The sequence below is a fragment of the Pteropus vampyrus genome, unplaced genomic scaffold (genome assembly GCF_000151845.1).
Source record: "Pteropus vampyrus isolate Shadow unplaced genomic scaffold, Pvam_2.0 Scaffold306, whole genome shotgun sequence".
Taxonomy (NCBI): domain Eukaryota; kingdom Metazoa; phylum Chordata; class Mammalia; order Chiroptera; family Pteropodidae; genus Pteropus; species Pteropus vampyrus.
In genome coordinates this window covers 2026696-2038643 of record NW_011889087.1, presented here as the reverse complement: position 1 = coordinate 2038643, position 11948 = coordinate 2026696, and the positions used below count along the sequence as shown (strand labels likewise).

Here is an 11948-nt window from a genome sequence, read left to right as displayed (position 1 = left end):
TTGATATCTTTCATCAGAGTTTTATAGTTTTCCTCCCATAGTTCTCATACATATTTTGTTAGCTTTATACTTAAGTATTTCATTTTTTTCAGTGCTAATGTAAATGATAATGTCGGTGTTTACAATTGCATTTTTATTATTTACAAGTTTCGAAACAGTTCGTGACCAGCAGAGTGCTTTGGGGACTTTTTTTTTTTTTTTTTACAATAAGTGAAGTATTTCTTTAAGAAAAAGGCACGTATTCCTTCCAATAGGTAAGAAAAACTTCCCATCCCCCCCTCTCCCCTGTGGAGACTCAAATGGTTACCCTAGAAACACGTTGCAAAGCAAGCCTTAGCCTCCCTTACCCCTCCCCCAGCAGCTGGGGTGAGTCTAATGTTCTCCTCATAGATCATTTGATCTTGAAGTCCTTCAAGGCTGATTCCAAACTCTTCACATCCCAGATGCCCAGGCCGCGGTCCATGCTATGCTGGTAGTGCAGAACTGTGAGCCTTGGCCCTGCCCCAGCTGATGCTGTTCTTGTGCAGTCTAGAATCGCCCCACTCGCTGCGCTGCCCTCGGAGAGGGCCTTCTTATCGAGGTTCTGGAAGTGCTCGCGGAAGGTCAGGCCGCGCTGCAAGCTCTACTTGGGCACATCTAGCTGCCCACAGAAGCTCAGCGTCCCCATGGCCACGTTGTAAGTAAAAAGCACCAGAAAACTGTCGTGGCCTGCGGCCACCAGACTGTTTTCTGTGATGAAGGTCAGGGCCAGAAGCGGCAGCGTTTCAGAGGCCAGTCTCCACCGCTACCTCCTTGTCGGCATCGGCCAGGCACACAGTACTATAGTGGCTGACCCAGACCATGCGGCTACCACTGGCTGAAAAGCAGACGCCATGCACCCAGCTGCAGCTACTGCTGGACTTGAATATCAGCTCTCCGAAGGGCATCTCGGAGTCCCGTTGAGTGGGTGCCGGTCGCTCCTCCGCCTCCTTGATGTAGGCTGAGAAGATTTGTCACTTTAAGTTGCAGGAGCCTGCGGTCAGGAGCACGTTGTTGGGATGCCAGTCTAAGCTGGGGACAGTGGAGCGAATGGGCTTCTTGATGTACTTGCACACCCACTAGCAATTTTCTTGCTCAAAATAGCAGATGGCGATGACGTGGGAGCCGCTGCCGCCAGCGAACTTGTTCTCATTGGGGTCCCAGCACACACAGTGAGAGGCACTATTGATCTGTAGGATGACAAGCGTGGGCTTCCACGTGTGGCCCTTCAGTGTCCACTCCAGGCGTTGCTGTCTGTGCCGCAGGTAATGCTGCGGTTACTCTCAGAGGCCCAGTCAATGCCTATCACCTCCCTATTGTGGTCTTTGAGCTCAAGCACCTTGACCCACTTGGCCCTGAGCATCTCATAGATGTGCAACTCCCGGGGTCGTTGGGGCAGATGGCAATCTGCGAGGGGTCATTGTTCCAGGCGTTGCAGCTGGTGGGCTCCAACAGGAAGCCGTGGTAGGCCATGGCTTCTCTGCTTCTCTGGGTGTCCCAGCCCCCAACTCTGGGCAGTGGATGCACCATACCGGCTCTGGCACTCGCAGCCACTTCTTCCAATGATAATGTGTTTTTAATTTCAAATTCCTCTTGTTCATTCCTGATATATAGGAAAGCAATTGCCTTTGTATATTAACCGTGTATCCTGCAGCCTTGCTATAATCATTTAGTAGTTCCAGGCCAGGAGTTTTTTGTTGGTGTTGATGGTATGTTCAGATTTTCTACATAGACAATCATGTCATCTGCAAACAAAGACAGTTTTATTTCTTCCTTCTCAATCAGTATATCTTTTCTTTTCTCCTTTTATTGCATTACTAGGATTTCCACTAGGATGTTAAAAAGTAGTGGTGAGAGGACATACTTACCTTGTTCCTAATCTTAGTGGGAACACTTCAAGTTTTTCACCAGGAAGTATAATGTACATTTTTTTGGTAGATGTTCTTTATCAAATTGAGGAAGTTCCCCTCTGTTCCTAGTATACTGATAGTTTTTATCATGAATGGGTATTGAATTTTATCAAATGTTTTTTATACATCTATTGATATGATCAGGTGATTTTTCTTCTTTAATCAGTCGATGTGATGGATAACATTAATTGATTTTTGAACCAGCCTTGCCTACCTGGGATAAATCCTGCTTAGTTGTGGTGTATAATTCTTTTTATATATTGTTGAATTCAATTAGCTAATATTTTGTTGAGGATTTTTGCATCTCTATTAATGAGAGATATTGACCTATAGTTTTTCTTTCTTGTAATGTCTTTGGTTTTGGTATTAGGGTAATGCTGGCCTCATAGAATGAATTAGGAAATATTCTCTCTGCTTCTATCTTCTGGAAGAGAATGTAGAGAATTGGTATAATTTCTTCCTTAAATATTTGGTATAAATCACCAGTGAGTCCATCCAGTCCTGGTGCTTCTTATTTTGGAAGGCTTTTAATTATTGATTGAATTTCTTTAATAGATATAGGCCTATTCAGATTGTCTATATCTTGTATGAATTTTGGCAGATTGCATCTTTCGAGGAATTGGTTTATTTCATCTAGGTTATCAAATTTGTGGGGATAGAAGTGTTTATAATATTCCTGTATTATCCTATGGGATCCCCTTTTTCTTTTCTGATAGCAATTTGTCTTCTCTCCTTTTTTCTTAATTAACTTGGCTACAGGCTTATCGATTTTATCTATCTTTTCAAAGAACCAGCTCTTGGTTTTGTTTATTTTCTCTGTTAATTCTTTATTTTCAATTTCATTGATTTCAGCCTTGATTTTTATTTCTTTTCTTCTGCTTAATTTGGACTTAATTTGCTCTCCTTTTTCTTGTCTCCTAAGGTAGAAGTTTAGATTATTGATTTTAGATTTTTCATCTTTTCTAATATATGTATTTGATATAAATTTTCCCCAAAACAATGCTTTTGCTGAATCCTACAAATTTTAAGAAGTTGTATTTTCATTTTTATTTAGTTCAAAATAATTAAAAATTTCTCTTGAGATTTCTTTGTTGACCTATGTATTATTTAAAGGTGAGCTATTTAATCTCCAAGTAGTTGAGGATTTTCCAGCTATCTTTCTGTTATTGATTTCTAGTTTAATTTCATTGTGATCTGAAAGTAGACATTGTATGATTTCTAACTTTTTAAATTTGTGAAAGTGTGTTTATGGCCCGGAATGTGCTATATCTTGGTGAATGTTCCAAGTACATTTGAGAATCTGTGTGTAATCTGTTGTTGTTGGATGAGTAGGCTATAGATGTCAATTATGTACAGTTTATTCACAGTGCTGTTGAGTTGACTATGTCCTTACAGATTTTCTGCCTGCTGGATCTATCTATTTCTGGTAGAGGGATGTTAAAGTCGCCGACCGTAATAGTGGAGTCATCTATTTCTCTTTGTAGATGTATCAGTTTTTGCCTTCTGTATTTTGATGCTCTGTTTTTAGGTCCAAACATATTAAGGATTGATATATGTTCTTGGAGTATTGACTCCTTTAGCACTAATTAATGCCACTCTTTACCCCTGTTAACTTTCCTTGCTCTGAAGTTAATATAGTTATCTGTCTGAAAATTTTATACTCATGCTTTGTCTAAAATTAATATAGCTATCCCACTTTTGTTTGATTAGTGTTGCATGGTCTTTCTCCATCCCATTAATGTGAATCATATGTGTCCTTATATTTAAAGTGGGTTTTTTTGTAGGTAATATATCATTTGATCTTGTTTTTTGATCCACTCTGATAATCTTTGTTATTTAATTGATGTATTTAGACCATTGATGTTTAAGGTGATTATTAATGTGTTTGGATTAATATCTACCATATTTGTTACTGTTTTCTATTTGTTGCCCTTGTTCTTTGTTTCTATTTTTGTCTTCCACACTTTTTCTGCTTTTTGTGATTTTAACTGAGTATTTTATATAAATTTATTTCCTCTCCTTTCTTAGCATATCATTATACTTTTTTCCCCACTTTTTTTTAGTAGTTAACCTACAGTTTGCAATATATATTTAAAACTAATCCAGGTCTATTTCAAATAACACTATATCACTTCATGGATAGTGCAAGTACCTTATAATAACAAAATATTTCTAATTCCTCCCTCCTCCTGTGCCTTGTATCATTGCTGTCTTTCATTCCACTTATGCATAGGCATAAAAAAAAAAAATAAATAATAAATAAATGATAAATACTATATATACACAGAGAGAATCAGGTACATTGTTGCTATTATTATTTTGAACAAACTGTTATGTTAAATCGATTAAGAATAATAAAAATAAGTATTTTTATTTTACCTTCTCTTATTCCTTCTCCAGTTCTCTTCCTTTCTTTGTATAGATCTCAGTTTCTGACCTATCGTTTTCCTTCTATCTGTAGAACTTTTTATTTCTTGCAAGGCAGGGCTACTAACAACAAATTATCTCAATTTTCATTTGTCTGAGAAAGTCTGTATATTTCCTTCATTTTTGAAGGGTAATTTTACAGGGTACAGAATTCTAGGTTGGTTTTCTTTTTCTTGACACTTTAAATACTTCACTTCCTTTCTTTTTGCTAGTATGGCTTCTGAGAAGTTGAACATAATTCTTCACTCCTCTATAGATAAGGATCTTTTCCCTCTGGCTTCTTTTAAGATTTTTTTCTTTATCTTTAATTTTCTGGAGTTTGAATATGATATACTTAAGTGCAGGTTTCTTTTGTTTGTTTGTTTGGTGTTCTCTGAATTTCCCAGATCTGTGATTTACTGTCTGACATTAATTTTGGAAAATTTTCAATAATTTTGCTTCAAATATTGTTTCTGTTTCTTCTCCTTCTAATATTTCTATTATGTGTATGTTACACCTTTTGTAGTTACCACACAGTTTTTGCGCATTCTGTTTTATTTTGTTTTGTTTCATTTCTCTCTTTCAATTATTATTCTCTTTGCTTTTCAGTTTTGGGAATTTCTATTGTCGTATTCTCAAACTCGGGGATTTTTCCTCAGCCATGTCCAGTCTGCTAAATAGCCCATCAAAGGCATTCATTTGTTACAGTGTTTTTGGCCTCCAGCATTTCTTTTTGATTCTATTAGAATTTCCATCTCCCTGCTTATGTTATCTATTTGTTCTAAATCCCTTAACATATTAATCATACTTAAAAAAAATCTCTAGTCTGTTAATTCTAATATTTATGCCATATCTGACTCTGGTTCTGATGCTTATTCTGCCTCTTCAAACTGTGTTTTCTGCCTTTTAGCATGCCTTGTAATTATTTGCTGGAAGGCAGATATGAAGTACTGGGTAAAAGGAACTGTGGTAAATTGATCTTTAGTAATGTGGAGATGAGATGTGGGGGTGAAGGAGCATTCTATTGTTCAAAGATTATGTCTCAGTCTTTCAGTGAGCCTGTCCCCCTAGACTGTGAACTTCACCAGTGCTTCTTAGTTTTCTTTCCCAGTTGGGTGAGACAGGATGGCTACAAGGGACTGGAGTTAGATATTTCTCTTTCCAGTTAGGTTAAGATCTGATAAAACCCAGGTAAAATTGTTTCTCCTGAGGGCAAACCTTGTTAAGAGGAACAGAATGCTCTGGTGTTATCCATTTATATGGTTCCTTTTCCCTTCCCCCTGTCAGAAGCATGAGGGGATTTTTCTCTGATATTCAAAGCAAGGACCTGGTAGAGCTCCTGAAGATAACACTCACAAAAGTTTGGGGACACTCTATGACTAGATCTCCCTGGAGTTTTTAACTCTCAGTGATGTCCACACTAAGCCTCCAGCAATTTGTCAATTACAGTTCAGGTTTTCCTTCCCCAGTCCTGGTTCCATTGGCGGTTTCTGCTCAGGTATGTTGTGATTCTCTGTATCTGGCTGTCTGTCCAATGTGGGGGGCAGTGGTTTGCCCTGTGACCTCACTTCTCTAGTAGACATAAGAGTTGATTTTCCAGTTTGTTTAGCTTTTTACTTGTTTTTAGGATAGAGTGATGACTTCTGGGCTTCTTACATGCTGAGTCAAAAACCAGAAATCCTCTATTTCTTTTTGTTGTTCTCTGTTTTTGCCTGCCCTGCTTTGCTATACTATTTTATTTAACTTATTATTTCCCCAATTTTTTTGTGGTAAAATACATTTAACATAAAATTTACTATCTTCACCATTTTAAAGTGTATAATTCCATGGTATTAAGTACATTCATAATGTTGTGCTGCCATCATCACCATTCATCTCCATAACTCTTTTCATCTTGAAAAATGAAAACTCTGTACCCTTAAATGATAAGACCCCATTCCTCCCACCTCCAGCCTTTGGCAACCACCATCCCACTTTCTGTCTCTATAATTTTGACTGTGCTAAGTACTTTATACACGTGGAATCATATCTTTTGTCTTTTTTGTGACTGATTTATTTCACTTATTGTAATGTTCTTAATGTTCATCCATATTGTAACATATGTTATAATTTCCTAACTTTTTAAGACTAAATAATATTCCATTGTATGTATCTACCACATTTTGCTTATCCATTCACTCATTGACGGATACTTGGGTTGCTTCTACATTTTAACTATCGTGAATAATGCTGCTCTGAGCATGGGTACATAAATATCTCTTTGAGACTCTGCTTTCAATTCTTTAGTGGAATTGCTGGATCATGTGGTAATCCTATTTTTAATTTTTTGAGGAACTACTATACTGTTTTCCATAATTGCAATGCCATTTTACATTCCTACCAACAGGGCACAGGGGTTCCAATTTCTCCACATCCTTATCAACACTTGTCACTTTCTGTTTCTTTTTTTGATAGTGGTCATCCTAATGGTTATAAGGTGGTATCACATTATAGTTTTGATTTGTATTTCTCTAGTAATTAATGATGTTGAACATCTTTTCATGTGATTATTGGCCCTTTATATATCTTCTTTAGAGAAAGGTATATTCAAGCGCTTTGCTCATTTTCAAATCGGGCTGTTTTGCTGTTATTGTTCGGTCTCTGTTTCTTTTTGAGTGAGTTTTGATAGTTTGTGTTTTTCAAGGAATTTTAAATTCATCTAAGTTGTAAAATTTATGGATGTTCATGTTTGTAGTATTTCTTTTAATGTCTTTAGGGTCAATAGTGTTGTCCTCTCATTTTTATTATTATAATTTATGTCTCTTCTCTCTCTTTTTTTCTTGGCAAATCTAGTAAGAGGTTTTACTGACTTTTTCACTGAAAGAATTAGCTTTTGGTTTTATTGATTTTCTCTATTATTTCTTCTCCATTTCATTGATTTGTATTCCATCTTTATTATTTTTCTTCTTTCTGCCTGCTTTGGGTCTAATTTACTCTTCTTTTTCTAGTTTTTTTTTTTTTAAGGTAAAAGTTTAAATTACTAATTGAATTTTTTCTTATTTTCTAACCTAAGTATTTAGTACTATGTTTCCCACTAAGCACTACATAATTGCATCTCACAAACTTTGATATGTTTTCATCTTCATTCACTTCAAAATATTTTCTAATATGTGTTATGACTTCATGGTTGATCTATGGGTTATTGAGAAGTGCTTTGCCTAGTTTCCAAATATTTATAGATTTTCCAGATGGCTTTCTGTTATTGATTTCTAATTTAATTCTGTTGTGGACATAGATTATACTTTCCATGATTTCAGTTCTTTTACATTTTCTAAGGTTTGTTTTATGGCCCAGAACATGGTCTATTTTGGTGAGTGATCCATGTGCAGTTGAAGAGAATGTGTATTTTGCTATTGTTGATTGAAATGCTCTAAAAATGTAACTTATGTTAAGTAGGTTGATAATGTTCTTCAGCCTTAATAATTTTCTGTTTACTTATTCTATGGATTTTGAGAGAGTGGTTATGTTTTTATACTGTGATTATGTATTTATCTATTTCTCCTTTTAGTTCCATCAATTTTTGCTTCATGTATTCAAAACTCTATTTAAAAATTATATGCCCTATTAAAAATATATATGTAAATTAGTGTTCACATATAAATAAATCTGGAGGACTATACTCTAAATTATTAACAATGGTTACTGAGGGGGATTATTGGAGGCTTTAATTTTCTATATAAAATAGTTCTATAATTTTAAGTGTTTTATAATATTCTTTTTTATAGTATTCTTTTTGAAACTTGAAAATATTAAGATATGTTTTATAGGAAGAGAGAGATTGTTGCAGGCCTATGAATGTGTCCTCTCAGCCTGCAAAGCATTCTCTGGTCCATCTTGGAAAAAAGTCAGCTGGACAGTGTCTGCCTGTTCTGTTCTTGCCGAGCTCCCAGACCGTGGCCCACACCTCCTGCTTCTGCTTGTTAACCAGCCCTTCCTTCCTCACCTCCTGTCATCTGGCTTTGGGCCCAGGTCCTTGGAAAAGATACATCTTTCTGAGGTCACCAGGTGGCCTGCCACTCAGCAGGCTTTCTACCATGTCACTTGACTGTACTGAGCAAATTTTGCCCACTTTATTTTCAGGATATTTCTTGGATGTTTTCCATTTTCCAGACCCTTATTCCCTCAAGACATTTCCCCTCTCTCAACGCTGGGCCACCTCTTACTTTTCCCTCAAGAGTCAAGGCAAGTGTCTGTCTCTGGGAAGACTTGCGTGACCCCATCCGCCATTTGCTCCCACCACTTCCTGCAAAATACTCATCACTCTTGTTAACAACTGGCTCCCATGCTGACTGGAGGTCCTGCGAGGGTGAGGCTTATGTCCACCTACCGCTGCTATTAACTCACTTACATGCCGATTCCCAATTTGCCTCTTTGTAGCCAGTCCCTCCTGTATTTAGCTCCCAAATGAATCACTTAAATCATGTCACTCCCCAGTTCAAGAATCTACAATGACTCCCTAGTGCCCACTGAATCGAGTTCAAACTCTTGCTCTTGGGTATATTTAATTACATCATAAGGAAAGATTTCTGTTCAGTGAGGTAAACAAACTTAAGAGTGAGATGACAAAATGGGAGAATATTTTTACAAGGTCTAAAACTAGTAAAGGATAGAATCTTCCAGGATCTCTTGCAAATCAGCATCCACAAAGGCATCCACCTCAATTGAAATATGACCAAATGATATGAAAAGACAATTTTATATAAGAGGAAATCTTAAAGACAAATCAGCAAATGCAGAGGTGCTCAAACTCTTTAGTGATCAGATGAATGCAAATAAAATAACAAGATAATACTTTAGTCAGACTAGCAAAAGTTAGACAGCTTGATAGTGTCAATCATATGGGTATATAAGAACCTCCTGCACTGCTTGTGGGAGCATGGACTGGTGCAGACATTGTTGAGAAAACTATGGCTGTATTAGTCAAACTGATATAGATATATTTATACCCTATGACCTAGTAAATCCACTCTTGGCTCCTAGGTATATAATCTAAAACGATTCTCACCAAATCCATAAGAAGACAAGGCTGAGGATGTCACTGCAGCACAGTTTTGTGGGATGGGAATTGGGTACAGCAGGGCATTCTTTCATGGGAGAGTGGAGAGGCCAAGGGCACAGGATGCCCCATGGAGCACCACATAGTAGTTAAAGCAGCTCCATGTTCATAGAGAAACCTGGCTGGACCTTAAAACCATAGTGCTGGGTGAAAAGAGGACCAACAGAGCAAGGCCTACAAGAAATACACACACACACACGAAAAACCAACTGCAAAGATATTTTGAGAAATTTGTTTATAAATGGGATATTAAATATTATTGCTAATTTTGTTGGGAGTGATGATGGCATTGCAGTAGGAAAATGTTCAGTGTTGGAGGGGAAGCATAACTGAAGAACATGGGGTGAAATGGCACGCTGTCTGGGATTTCCCTTAGTTCAACAAAGGGAAAAAAGAGAAAGATGAGACAATGTATTTTGGGCAAAGATTTAAGCAAAACTTCAAGGCAAAATCTGGATAATTATCAAGTCTAGGAGATAAGTATATGGGGGGTTATTGTATTATTATCTCTAGTATATGTATTAATTTTTATAATAAATTTAAAACAATATCAATAATCCATATTTTCAAGAACATGTTCACACAAAAAGAAACACGTTAAACATGTTTGAGTGGTTATCTATGGGGGGAAGAAAGTAGGAATAAGGAATGAGGACAAAAGGGAAGGAAGGAAGGAAGGAAGGAAGGAAGGAAGGAAGGAAGGAAGGAAGGAAGGAAGGAAGGAAGGAAGGAAGGAGGAAGGGAAGGGAAGGGAGGGAGGGAAAGAGGGAGAGAGGGAAGGAAGCAATAATGCTCAGTGGTAATCTGCCCTGAACTGAGGAGGATGGTTAATTTAACCTTCTGCACCTAAAGTCCCCCCCGCCCCGCAAAAAAGAGGAAATTGATATCCCCTATAACTACCATGACATTTTCATTTTTTCTGTCTAAGCCTCCAACCTTTATTCCTGTGCATAGCTGTCACCATGACAAGTTATTTTACTTTACGCCTTGTTTAAGTAACAGGAATGAACTTTTGCTCACTAAATGCCAGCCCTGGGCTAAGATCTGTTGGTCTGTGATCTCAATTTATCCTCTCAGTAACATTGTGAAGTGTCATTATCTCCATTTTACAGATGGGAAAACTAAGCTCAGAGAGAAGATTCTTTGTCTGGACCCTTACTAAATCACAAAGCTGAAATTCCAAACCTCTTGGCCTCAAACACCCAAGATCATATGATTGCATCAAGCTGGCCCGACAGCTTCATCATCATTATTTTTAAGTCCTGCCTGTGATTTATTATATTGATATAGGGTAATTTACTGTGATTTGCTAACTGCTCTCTGATTTCTGAGAATTTGGGTTCTTTCTAGTTTTTGTTGTTGTTGTTCTTTTGCTTTCGTAGATAATCCTGCAAAGAATATCTCCAGGTTTAGAGCTTTTTGCTTCTTTTAAATTATTCCCTTATGAGGAGTGGGGTTATTTTGTGTTCACCCTAGAGAGTGGCCCTCCTTATGGCAGTTAATTCACATTAAGGGAGTTTTCATGAGAGGAAATGCAGGGAGTGGGGGCGAGCAGGGCATCTGTGCAGGGGCAGGAAATACAGGGGGAGTTAGGCCTCAGGCCAGGCAGGAAGTTGGATCCGGATTAATTTCTGTGGTCTTCACATTTTCCTACTGCCTTCTGGGATCAGGTGGGGAATGGGTTTCTGGCAAGCTCGAAGACAGGGCTAAGGCAGCGGAACATGAAGCTGCTGTTTGTGGGAGGTGGACAGCTGGGACTAGCTGGGGCCCCAATAGCTCTCTAGCCTTTTGGCAACTGCCCTGGCCAGCCTAGGAGGGGTCAGCTGGGGATAGGCAGCAAGTAAATATAGATCCAGGGAAGGAAGCCAGGCAGCCCAACCCTGCACTGATCTCTTGCTGGAAGGTCAGGGAGGGTGGGGAGGGAGTATGTCCTGGCATCTTCCTCTCCAGTGGTGGGTGACACCTGGCCCAGCAGCCCCCTAGAATTGCTGCAAGCTATTGGGGGTGGGGATGGTCCAGGAGAGGGCAGAGGCTCCAAGGGTATCAGAGTAGGGGTTAGTGGGTAACTGATCAAGAGATGCTATTCCTCTGTGACTAACAACAAACTGTGTCTCCTCTCTGCTGATCCCTTTCAGAGATGTCGCCCAGCTTGATACGTCCAGGCTAAGGGTCTGACTGGTCGCCCAGCTTGATACGTCCAGGCCCACTTACAGCCCCTCTCCCCATCCCCATGGCTCTTGCTTATTCTGAAGAGGAAGGATATCTTGAACGTAAACTTGTCTTCCCTTGCTCTCTGCCCCTCACTGAGTGCTGGCCCTCTTCATCCTAGGGCTTAGGGGCTACTAGCCTTATCTCTACCCCAGTTCCAGTGCCACCCCCAGCCTGGCTCTCTTTGCCCCTGCCAGGGCCACAGCCCTGCACCAGCTTCACACCACACATACCATGTCCACCTGGTCCAGCCAAGACCTTTTAGACCTCCAACTCTGGGAGGGGAATTCCAGCAAGGCAATCATTCCACC

General features: G+C 38.8%; 1 pseudogene; it reads right to left on the bottom strand.

Moving 5' to 3' along the window:
- Window positions 1-391: 391 nt before the first annotated feature.
- LOC105303531 lies at window positions 392-1491 on the bottom strand (annotated as a pseudogene).
- Between the last annotated feature and the right edge of the window lie 10457 nt (window positions 1492-11948).